Below are 12,663 nucleotides of genomic sequence, written 5' to 3'. Positions count from 1 at the left end.
TTTCTAATAATTGCGCCAACAGTTGTTGCCTTCTCACCAAGCTGCTTGCCTATTGTCCTGTAGCCCATCCCAGCCTTGTGCAGGTCTACAATTTTATCCCTGATGTCCTTACACAGCTCTCTGGTCTTGGCCATTGTGGAGAGGTTGGAGTCTGTTTGATTGAGTGTGTGGACAGGTGTCTTTTATACAGGTAACAAGTTCAAACAGGTGCAGTTAATACAGGTAATGAGTGGAGAACAGGAGGGCTTCTTAAAGAAAAACTAACAGGTCTGTGAGAGCCGGAATTCTTACTGGTTGGTAGGTGATCAAATACTTATGTCGTGCAATAAAATGCAAATTAATTACTTAAAAATCATACAATGTGATTTCAGGATTTTTGTTTTAGATTCCGTCTCTCACAGTTGAAGTGTACCTATGATAAAAATTACAGACCTCTACATGCTTTGTAAGTAGAAAAACCTGCAAAATCGGCAGTGTATCAAATACTTGTTCTTCCCACTGTATGTATATAACATAGCATTTTGAAATATATATACATATATAACATATCATTTTGAAACACTTTGATTACAATATAGAGATTAATAACAAAGGGGAATCTGAGAATGCGGGGATTCCAGCAGGGTGTGAGTTGAAGTAGTCAAATCTGGAGCTGACACGGGCTGAAATGACATGTGATCATCTCGGATTATCTAACATCTGAGAATGGGCAGGCATTCCCTTGGATGAAGAGCATCTCCGTCTTGCTGATTATGTGCTGTCCTCCAGGCGGAAATATCACCTGCACATCTGATGTAGGAAAAGAGATAAGTTGAGTGTCCTGTGAATATGTTTATGTACTGTACATGTGTGTGTATGTGTATACATATCTTGGTATATACATTTTTTTATTTTATTTCTATTATTATTAACATTATTGTGTTTTGTGGTTGAGGGGTGGGGAGAGGTTGATGGGGATGGTGGAGGTGCTGGGGGTGTCCTATTGAGGGCGAAGGGACCTATTGGGGAGGGGATTCTTCATGGAGGCACATTCAGTCATAGTTTGGTTAATTATATTATTAGACATTTATTTTGTATTTTTTTCTACTATTATAACAGTTTACTGTGATTATGGATATGCACTCGTTATTACTTATATATTTGAACTTTCTTTTTCGCCCAGGAACAACTGTAACTACATTCTTAAAAACTAAAACAGAAAGTGTAATTTTTTTTATGGAAAAGCCATAAGAGGGAAAAGCACGATGGGATGGGGGATTGAGGGATGGGTAGAGAGAACAGTAGAGGGCTCTGAAACTATTATTGCTGAAATAACCACTTCCCTTTGTGACTAAAGTCTAATACTTCCTGTGGCACACATCAGAGGCAAGAAGATGGCCTTGCCAACCCCCCCCCCCCCCCCTTCTAATTTCCTTAATTTTGTGGCTAGAGTCAAATACTTTCTGTGGCACACACTATTGGTCAACATGAGTCACTTCCCAGACCAAGGCCCTTCTCCCCCGATTGCTCAGTTTGGCCGGGCGGCCAGCTCTAGGAAGAGTTTTGGTGGTTCCAAACTTCTTGTATTGAAGAATGATGGAGGCCACTGTGTTCTTGAGGACCTTAAATGCTGCAGACATTTTTTGGTACCCTTCCCCCCAGATCTGTGCCTCAACACAATCCTGTCTCGGAGCTCTACGGACAATTCCTTCGACCCCGTGGCTTGGGTTTTGCTCTGACATGCACTGTCAACTGTGGGACCTTATATGGACAGGTTTGTTCCTTTCCAAATCATGTCCAATCAATTGAATTTACCACAGGTGGACTCCAATCAAGTTGTAGAAACATCTCAAGGATGACCAATGGAAAAAGGATGCATCTGAGCTCAATTTCGAGTCTCATAGCAAAGCGTCTGAATAGTTATGTAAATAAGGTTCATCTGTTTTTTATCTTTAATACATTTGTAAACAATTCTAAAAACCTGGTTTTGCTTTGTCATTATGGGGTATGGTATGTAGATTGATGAGGACAAATAAATGTAATCCATTTTAGAATAAGGCTGAAACGTAACAAAATGTGGAACAAGTCAAGGGATCTGAATACTTTCCGAATGCACTGTATGTTGTTGCTCTTTCAGGTTTTGAGCTGGTTTCAGAGGTGACTGATGAGAAGCTCAAGGGAGCCTCAGGCCCTGTCCCTGACCTCCCAGAGGATATCACTGTGGCCTACTCCATCCCTGAGAAGGTCAGTACCAAATACACTTTTTAAGAATACTGTAGTATCTGTACGGTGAGCACAGAAAAGCCAAGTCCCCATGTACCAGTGGTGGCTGGTGAGGGGAGGACAGCTCATAGTAATGGCTAGAGTGAATTGGATTGAACGAAAGTGTATCAAACATATGGAAACCATGTGCTTGATACCATTCCATTCAATCTGTTTCAGCCATTACATTGAGCCGTCCTCTGATTTAAAGTGTGACTCACCACCACTGCTATCTATGAGTTGGGGAAATTAATTGGCAGATCTTAAGTAGCTTCAAGTAACAATGGCCTTGTCCGAAATCTGGCTTTTCTACTACTTACTTAAACTGCATAGCATTTAGAATGCACTGCTTAGTATAAACTAATGCAGTACGCAACTAATATTAACATACTATGCTCATCAATGCTGCGAAGGCATCTAATGATCAATTGCGTTGAATCCCGCCATTCTGATTATCAGCTGTTGTCAAAAACATGGAGGTCTCAAAATACGTTTATTTTCCTCAATAGAGTGCAGCGAATTCTACTAGATAAAATAGTAGGCAAGATATAGCTAGGACCAGAAGACACCTCTGCTTTCAGACAACCCTCATTGGCACAAATTAAACCCTGTTCAATATAGTGTGCTACGTTTGACCAGGGCCCATTCTGTTAAATTAGCTTAAGCTTGAAGTAATGGACCAGGTACATACAGATGTTAGCTGTATAATGAATTGTGCTAATGTATCACCTGCTGACCGAGAGGAAAGATTGCTGTAACACTTGAATAAGTAATCAATCATTGCAGTTATGGATGAAGTCTCAAACCAATTACTACTACTATATAGAACTTGTAAAATGTTTTGAATGATGGTGAATGAGGCCCAACATTTCTCTGCATGACAAATGTAACGGATGTGAAATGGCTAGCTGGTTAGCGGTGGTGCGAGCTAGCAGCCTTTCAGTCGGTTACGTCACTTGCTCTGAAACCTAGAAGTAGTGGTTCCCCTTGCTCTGCAAGGGCCGCGGCCTTTGTGGAGCGATGGGTAACGATGCTTCGTGGGCGACTGTTGTTGATGTGTGCAGAGGGTCCCTGGTTCGCGCCCGGGTCGGGGCGAGGGGACGCCGTAAAGTTAAACTGTTACACAAACCTGCCTTCACTGTATCTGCTCCATGTTTAGCTCTGGTCCAGAGCCTTACCTGCGGTGTGAGCCTTGATGGCTCAAGCTGCACGTAACGCTCTGGACCAGAGCTACTCCATGTCAATGTCTACTCCATGTCAATGTCTGTTTAATTCAAATGTATATGTAACTGAAACGTTCTCTGCTGAAACTTTTACCGACTGATTCTCTGTACACACTTTGTTTCAATCAATGGAGGAAGGGAAAGACCATCCTCCTCAGTGAATTTCAGAAAAATATAAATAATGAAAAATGTGAAATGTAATCATTTTAATATAAAACTATGCTAAATATATTCACGTTGCCAAATCATTCATTTAAAACACAGTAGCCTCAATTGTGTCTACAGTAGCCTCAACAGCACCATGGTGTAGCCAGAGGACAGCTAGTTTCCATCCTTCTCTGGGTAAATTGACTTCAATACAGAACCTAGGAGTCTCGTGGTTCTCACTCCCTTCCATTATCCTCTGGACTGTGTTATTATCCAGAGGACTTCCTCCAACCTATCAGAGATCTTGCAGCATGAACTGAAATGTTGTCCACCCAATCAAAGGATCAGAGAATGAATCTAGTACTGAAAGCATAAGCTACAGCTACAGTTGAAGTCGGAAATATACATACACCTTAGCCAAATACATTTAAACTCAGCTTTTCACAATTCCTGGCATTTAATCCAAGTAAACATTTTCTGTATTAGGTTAGTTAGGATCACCACTTTATTTTAAGAATGTGAAAAGTCAGAATAATAGTAGAGAATGATTTATTTCAGCTTTTATTTCTTTCATCACATTCCCAGTGGGTCAGAAGTTTACGTACACTCAATTAGTATTTGGTAGCATTTCCTTTAACTTGTGTCAAACGTTTCGGGTAGCCTTCCACAAGCTTCCCACAATAAGTTGGGTGAATTTTGGCCCATTCCTCCTGACAGAGCTTGTGTAACTGAGTCAGGTTTGTAGGCCTCCTTGCTTGCACAAGTTTTTTCCGTTCTGCCCACAAATTTTCTATAGGATTGAGGTCAGGGCTTTGTGATGGCCACTCCAATACCTTGACTTTGTTGTCCTTAAGCCATTTTGCCACAACTTTGGAAGTATGACTGGGGTCATTGTCCATTTGGAAGACTCATTTGCAACCAAGCTTTAACTTCCTGATTGATGTCTTGAGATGTTGCTTCAATATATCCGCATAATTTTCCTCCCTCATGATGCCATCTATTTTGTGAAGTGCACCACCCCCGTGCTTCACGGTTGGGATGGTGTTCTTCAGCTTGCAAGCCTCCCCCATTTTTTCTCAAAACATAACAATGGTCATTATTACCAAACAGTTCTATTTTTGTTTCATCAGACCAGAGGACATTTCTCCAAAATGTACGATCTTTGTCCCCATGTGCAGTTGCAAACCGTAGTCTGTATTTTTTATGCCGGTTTTGGAGCAGTGGCTTCTTCCTTGCTGAGCGGCCTTTCAGGTTATGTCGATATAGGACTCGTTTTACTGTAGATATAGATACTTTTGTACCCGTTTCCTCCAGCATCTCCACAAGGTCCTTTGCTGTTGTTCTGGGATTGATTTGCACTTTTCGCACCAAAGTACGTTCATCTCTAGGAGACAGAAGGTGTCTCCTTCCTGAGTGGTTTGGCGGCTGCGTGGTCCCATGGTGTTTATACTTGCGTGCTATTGTTTGTACAGATGAAAGTGGTACCTTCAGGTGTTTGGAAATTGCTCCCAAGGATGAACCAGACTTGTGGAGGTTTACACATTTTTTTCCTGAGGTCTTGGCTGATTTCTTTTCTTTTCGGATTTCTCATGATGTCAAGCAAAAAGGCACTGAGTTTGAAGGTAGGCCTTGAAATACATTGTCACGTTCCTGACCTATTTCTGTTAGTTTGTTATATGTGTTAGTTGGTCAGGACGTGAGTTTGGGTGGGCATTCTATGTTTTCTGTTTCTATGTTGGTTTATGGGTTGCCTGGTATGGCTCTTAATTAGAGGCAGGTGTTTGGCGTTCCTCTAATTAAGAGTCATATTTAGGTAGGTGTTTTCACAGTGTTCGTTGTGGGTGATTGTCTCCTGTGTTTGTGTATGTCGTTGCGCCACACGGGACTGGTTTCGGTTTGTTTGTTCAGTGTCATTTATGTGTAGGCTTTTTTCCCTGTTCGTGCGTTCTCGTGTGTTATGTGAGTCCGTCGTTCAGATCTGTCTACACCGTTTATTTGTTTTGTTAGTGTATTAGTCGAGTTCGTGTTTTTCGTTAATAAATCATGTCTACAACCTCAGCTGCATTTTGGTTCAATCCCTGCTCCTCCTCTTCTGATGAAGAGGAGGAGGAAAGCCGTTACAGAATCACCCACCAATCCAGAACCAAGCGGCGTGAGTTCAAGCAGGATTATACACAGGAATCATGGACTTGGGAGGAAATATTGGACGGGAGAGGTCCATGGGCACAGTCGGGAGAATATCGCCGCGCTCGTGAGGAGATGGAGGCAGCGAGAGCCCAAGAGCGTTGGTATGAGGAGGCAGCAAGGAGACGTGGCTGGAAGTCCAAGAGGAGACCCCAAAAATTTCTTGGGGGGGGGGGGGGGGATAAGAGGTTGTGGGCCAAGGGCAAGTAGGAGACCTGCGCCTACTTCCCAGGCTTACCGTGGAGAGCGGGAGTACGGGCAGGCGCCGTGTTACGCAGTAGAGCGCACGGTGTCTCCTGTACGAGTGCATAGCCCAGTGCGGGTTATTCCACCTCCCCGCACTGGTAGGGCTAGATTGGGCATTGAGCCAGGTGTCATGAGGCCGGCTCAACGCGTCTGGTCTCCAGTGCGTCTCCTCGGGCCGGCTTACATGGCACCAGCCTTACGCATGGTGTCCCCGGTTCGCCTACATAGCCCGGTGCGGGTTATTCCACCTCCCCGCACTGGTCGGGCGACGGGGAGCATTCAACCAGGTAAGGTTGGGCAGGCTCGGTGCTCAAGGGAGCCAGTATGCCTTCACGGTCCGGTATTTCCGGCACTACCTCCCCGCCCCAGCCCAGTACCACCAGTGCCTACACCACGCACCAGGCTTCCAGTGCGTTTTCAGAGCCCTGTGCCTCCTCCACGCACTCTCCCTATAGTGCGTGTCTCCAGCCTAGTGCCTCCAGTTCCGGCATCGCGCACTAAGCCACATGTGCGTCTCCTAAGTCCTGTGCACACTGTTGTTTCTCCCCGTACTCGTCCTGATGTGCGTGCACTCAGCCCGGTGCCACCAGTGCCGGTACCACGCACCAGGAATATAGCACGCTTTGAGAGTCCAGTGTGCCCTGTCCCTGCTCCCCGCACTAGGCTTGAAGTGCGTGTCCTCAGTCAGGTGCCTCCAGTTACGGCACCACGCACCAAGCCTACAGTGCGTCTCAGCCGGCCAGAGTCTGCCGTCTGCCCAACGGCGCATGAACTGCCTGTCTGCATTGAGCCTGCAAAGCTGCCCGTTTGCCATGAGCCTACAGAGCCTTCCGCCAGACAGGAGCAGCCAGAGCCTTCCGCCAGACAGGTGCAGTCTGAGCCATCCGTCTCCGCAGCGCCATCTGAGCCATCCGTCTCCCCAGCGCCGTCTGAGCCATCCGTCTCCCCAGCGCCGTCTGAGCCATCCGTCTCCCCAGCGCCGTCTGAGCCATCCGTCTGTCCTGAGCCATTAGAGCCGCCCGTCTGTCCCGAGCCGTCAGAGCCGATAGTCAGTCAGGAGCCGCTAGAGCCAGTTATCAGTCAGGATCTGCCAGAGCCGCCAACCAGACAGGATCTGCCAGAGCCGCCAACCAGACAGGATCTGCCAGATCCGCCAACCAGACAGGATCTGCCAGAGCCGCCAACCAGACAAGATCTGCCAGAGCCGCCAACCAGACAGGATCTGCCAGAGCCGTCAGTGAGCCATGAGCGTCCAGAGCCTTCAGCCAGCCATGAGCGTCGAGAGCCGTCAGCGAGCCATGAGCGTCGAGAGCTGTCAGCCAGCCATGAGCGTGGAGAGCCGTCAGCCAGCTATGAGAGTCGAGAGCCGTCAGCCAGCCATGAGCGTCGAGAGCCGTCAGCCAGCCATGAGCGTCCAGAGCCGTTAGCCAGTCATGAGCTGTCCCTTAGCCCGGAGCGGCTATTTACCCAGAACTGCCCCTCAGTCCAGAGCTGTCTCTCTGTCCGGAGCTGCCTTTCAGTCCGGAGTTGCCCCTCTATCCTGATCTCCCTCTCTATCCTGAGCTACCTCTATATCCTGATCTATCCCTCTGTCTTGAGCTATCCCTCTGTCTTGATCTATCCCTCTGTCCCGGTGCTGCCCCTGTGGTTGATGTTACCAAGAGGATTTTGTGGGGGTAAGATGAGGGTGGACATTCATAGGGGGAGATGGAAGCTGGGATTGACTATGGTGGGGTGGGGACCTCGCCCGGAGCCTGAGCCACCACCGTGGTCAGATGCCCACCCAGACTCTCCCCTAGACTTTGTGCTGGTGCGCCCGGAGTTCGCACCTTATGGGGGGGGTTATGTCACGTTCCTGACTTATTTCTGTTAGTTTGTTATATGTGTTAGTTGGTCAGGACGTGAGTTTGGGTGGGCATTCTATGTTTTCTGTTTCTATGTTGGTTTATGGGTTGCCTGGTATGGCTCTTAATTAGAGGCAGGTGTTTGGCGTTCCTCTAATTAAGAGTCATATTTAGGTAGGTGTTTTCACAGTGTTCGTTGTGGGTGATTGTCTCCTGTGTTTGTGTATGTCGTTGCGCCACACGGGACTGGTTTTGGTTTGTTTGTTCAGTGTCATTTATGTGTAGGCTTTTTTCCCTGTTCGTGCGTTCTCGTGTGTTATGTGAGTCCGTCGTTCAGATCTGTCTACACCGTTTATTTGTTTTGTTAGTGTATTAGTCGAGTTCGTGTTTTTCGTTAATAAATCATGTCTACAACCTCAGCTGCATTTTGGTTCAATCCCTGCTCCTCCTCTTCTGATGAAGAAGGAGGAGGAAAGCCGTTACATACATCCACAGGTACACCTCCAATTGACTCAAATTATGTCAATTAGCCTATCAGAGGCTTCTAAAGCCATGACATAATTTTCCTGGAACTTTCCAAGCTGTTTAAAGGCACAGTCAGCTTAGTGTATCTAATCTTCTGACCCACTGGAATTGTGATACAGTGAATTATAAGTCAAATAATCTGTCTGTAAACAATTGTTGAAAAAATTACTTGTGTCATGCACAAAGTAGAAGTCCTAACCGACTTGCCAAAACTATAGTTTGTTAACAAGAAATGTGTGGAGTGGTTGAAAAATGAGTTTTAATGACTTCAACCTAAGTGTATGTAAACTTCCGACTTCAACTGTATCTAGCACTGCAGTGCATAACATGTGATGAGCAGTTGACTCAAAGAGAAAGACAATAGTTAAACAGTTTTGAACTAACTCATTTTTTCAAAAATGAGAGAGAGCTAACTGTATTTTGTTGTATTTTCTATTTTTTAAATTAACTTGCACGTACTTAGCTAGCAAATGCAGCTAGCTAGTTTAGCCTACTAGAAAACCTCGCTCAAACAAACAGAGATGCTATGTTGGCAAGCTGGCTATGGCTATCCAACACTGGAACTCTTCCAAATTAAGGTAAGCTTTTGGTTTTATTAATTTATTGCCACCGGGGCCCGCTGGTGTAACTGCTAAACTGCTTACTGTCTGTACTGCATACTTTTTGCAGGTTTACTAACGCATTAGTTCTATTAGCTATGATGTTACTTTAGCTAATATGGTGACAACGATGTAGGCTGTGTGTAGTTGTCAGCGGTTATGATATGGTTTGGATTTTTTTTTTGCCTGGTCACAGACAGCTGATGTGTTGTGCATTTAAGTCCACAAGCAAAGTTGAAAAGAGGAAAGCATGTAGATACGAAAAGGAATGCAATGTGGCTATGCAGCAAATCGTATTTTCCCTGATGTCACTTATGTAACTGTAATAATCTGTTTCCAATTTACTCAAATGAGATCATTTTCACTTTTAATTGGGCTGGCCAAAGATGTTTAAATGAGATAATGCCACCTGGTGGCAATGAATGGAACAACGGGAAAAACACATTCTAGAAATAACATTCAATTGTCCATATGATAGAGCAACATAAGAGTTATAAGATAACATGAGTAAATTACATTAGTTATCATTCAGCTGATGCAATCCCGTCAAAAGGGAAATATTACAGTATGCGAACATGACATACATATATATATATATATATATATATATATAGACCAGCTCCTCCTTCTGCCCCTCAATCTGTATCTCCAGTTCTGCTCTGGTGAGTGTAAAGCTGTCCAGGACTCCTCTCAGACGAGCCACATCCCCTTCCATCTTCATACGCATGTTAGCCTCCGTCTCTAACCTACAGAGGTTGAGGAAAGAAGAGGGCTTGATTAGTTCCTTCTTACAACAAACCAAGATACAACTTGCCAAAGCATAAACTGATCCATAGCCCTGTCTACCCCCATAAGCATTTCTGTAGATCTGTGAGGATTTGATCGACTCAATCTCAAACTTATAGGCCAAGAGTTACAAACAGAATCAGTACACTCACAGAGGCTGTGTATAGTACAAACAGGAAGTGCACTTACTTCATCTTGAAGCCCTCAGCTACAAGTCTGGCACTATCCACCTGCAGGATCATCTGAGAGTTCTCCACAGACCTGGCTTGGATCTAGGAACAGGAGGACAGTCACAGTCAATGGAATGTAACAACAGAGTCAACTATGTACAGGATATCATGTGTTTAGATCAGCAGATCTGGCTCATGTCTAATGTTCATTCATTTACAACAGAACACAACAATCAACAAGATAAATACTGAAAGACTATAGGAATTATACCTCAAATCTATCACTTATCTAATTCATCCTAGTGACGCTCTTCTTTCACAAAGCTGTTGGCGTCTTCTCAATCCTATCCTCACCTTCCTTCCCACTGTGACAGACGTCAAATCAACATCTATTCGATGTTGGTTCAATATAATTACATTGAAATGACATGGAAACAATGCTGATTCAACCAGTGTGAGCCCAGTGGGTTGCTACATTAAGACTACATTACCCAGAAGTACCTTGTTGCGGATGTCTGTGATGGTGGCATGGAACCCACTGAGGTCCTTCTTGTGAGTCGGTGATCTCATCTCGTAGAACTCCTTGATCTGCAGCTCCAACTTGCTATTGGCTGTCTCTAGAGAGCGCACCTGTGTACACAGGGAGTGGAGGGAATCAGTTCATGTCTATCCGAAATAGCACCCTATTCCCTATATAAAACACTACATTTGACCAGAGCCCTATGGGCCCTGTTGTGCACTACATAGGAAATAGGGTGCCATTTGGGGCGTATTCATCACATTATGTGAATCAGCGCACTCCCATTAGATAATCCCCAACATAATGGAATTTAAAATAAATATTACATCCTGCTATGTCATTGTCCTCATTATGTAGGAATATGTGTTTACAATAGTAATACAGGTGTGTCTTTTAATAATAATAAGATTTCCCCTTGGAGCTTTACAGGAAAACGATAGGTTACTGTTTCTTCTCAATAGCAATTTTACAATTAGAAAAGTTAATGGTGGAACACATCGTTTTTTAAAAAGTTTAATGTTAAGTAAAAGTTGTTTTAAATATAATGGTATGGTGTCCATTAGCTGTAGCCTACTATGTTATCACATTTAATTGAACATTGTGGATAGCATTGATGAAAGGGGTTATTAAACAAATATATGCTTTATAACAAAGATTAAAGAGCACTTTCTCATAGCAGTTTTCTATATCATCGAATATGTTGTGTTTTGAAAAGACTGATCATCCTGCCTTGTCGTTCGTGCTTTGACTTTCGGTCTCCACGCACATAATCTGGGTAATATCGCGGAGCGCACCTAATCTCCAGACACGTCTCCATCACTCTGCCTTGCCTTTTCCAAGTAGGTGGCCAAACGATCGTTCAGATTCTGCATGGTATGCTTTTCGTTGGCGCCAATAGTGATCCGGCCTGGCCCGTCCATAGAGAAAGAAGACAGAGATACGGGTGCCGTATTCTCCGGCACCTCTGTTTACACTCGGCGCGCGACTGCTCCCATCAGAGGACACGCTCATACTGGACCTTTCGCCTCCCAAACCGCTGGTAAACGGCATCCCATCGGAACACCTCTACCTGAGCTGTGGGTACGGCTACTTCTGCGACTGGCTACAACGGACATGGCGAGAGATGGTCTGGCGATGCGTCCTGTGAGGTTAACTTGTGTTCTTCCGAGTTGGAGGCGACAGGTAAAATAACCCCCTTCGTGTCCTCGAGCTTCTTATACAGTTCGATTAAGCATGATTGACAAGGTCACCACTTTTCCTTGGAATGAAGGTATATCTAATTGTTTTGTTCAGTGGGTGGGTACGGGGCTTGCAACAACTATGTAACAAGATACATCACTTAAGTCAGTAAGGACATCTAGGGAAATGAATGGTTCAGAAAAGGTTGTGGTTAATGGAGGGTTGTGTGTTTGACAGGTATAGACAAATCAAACAGTTTGAGATTAATAATAATACAAGAAACAACACTTCTATTGCCTCTCCCTCTACGATACGCACTTCCGGGTTGGAGCGAGTAGTTGCATTCCGCTTTGCTCCACAGGTAGTATTACATTTCATTTCATTACAGTACAACAGTTTGATTTGTTTGATCTTAGCTGGCTACATAGCCGTCTTTGTATCCAAGATAATTGTGTAGTCTAGAGTAATTGTCGAGGTTACCTAGCCAGTTAGAGGTTACCTAGCCAGCTACACTTTCAAACAAAGTCAACAACGCAGCCACTGCTAGCTAGCCTATTTCACCAGCCAGCAGTACTATATCATTTTAGTCAATAAGATTTTTTGCAACGTAAGCTTAACTTTCTGAACATTCGAGACGTGTAGTCCACTTGTCATTCCAATCTCCTTTGCATTAGCGTAGCCTCTTCTGTAGCCTGTCAACTATGTGTCTGTCTATCCCTGTTCTCTCCTCTCTGCACAGACCATACAAACGCTTCACACCGCGTGGCCGCTGCTACTCTAACCTGGTGGTCCCAGCGCGCACGACCCACGTGGAGTTCCAGGTCTCAGGCAGCCTCTGGAACTGCCGATCTGCGGCCAACAAGGCAGAGTTCATCTCAGCCTATGCTTCCCTCCAGTCCCTCGACTTCTTGGCACTGACGGAAACATGGATTACCACTGATAACACTGCTACTCCTACTGCTCTCTCCTCGTCTGCCCACGTGTTCTCGCACACCCCGA

General features: G+C 44.9%; 1 pseudogene; it reads right to left on the bottom strand.

Moving 5' to 3' along the window:
• The window catches only part of LOC129837415 (keratin, type I cytoskeletal 19-like), a 29,021-nt pseudogene extending 17,421 nt beyond the window's left edge, over positions 1-11,600 (bottom strand).
• Between the last annotated feature and the right edge of the window lie 1,063 nt (positions 11,601-12,663).

The sequence above is a fragment of the Salvelinus fontinalis genome, chromosome 3, assembly GCF_029448725.1.
Source record: "Salvelinus fontinalis isolate EN_2023a chromosome 3, ASM2944872v1, whole genome shotgun sequence".
NCBI classification, from domain to species: domain Eukaryota; kingdom Metazoa; phylum Chordata; class Actinopteri; order Salmoniformes; family Salmonidae; genus Salvelinus; species Salvelinus fontinalis.
Note: the sequence above shows the minus strand (reverse complement) of the source record. Positions and strands in the feature narration are given on the sequence as shown.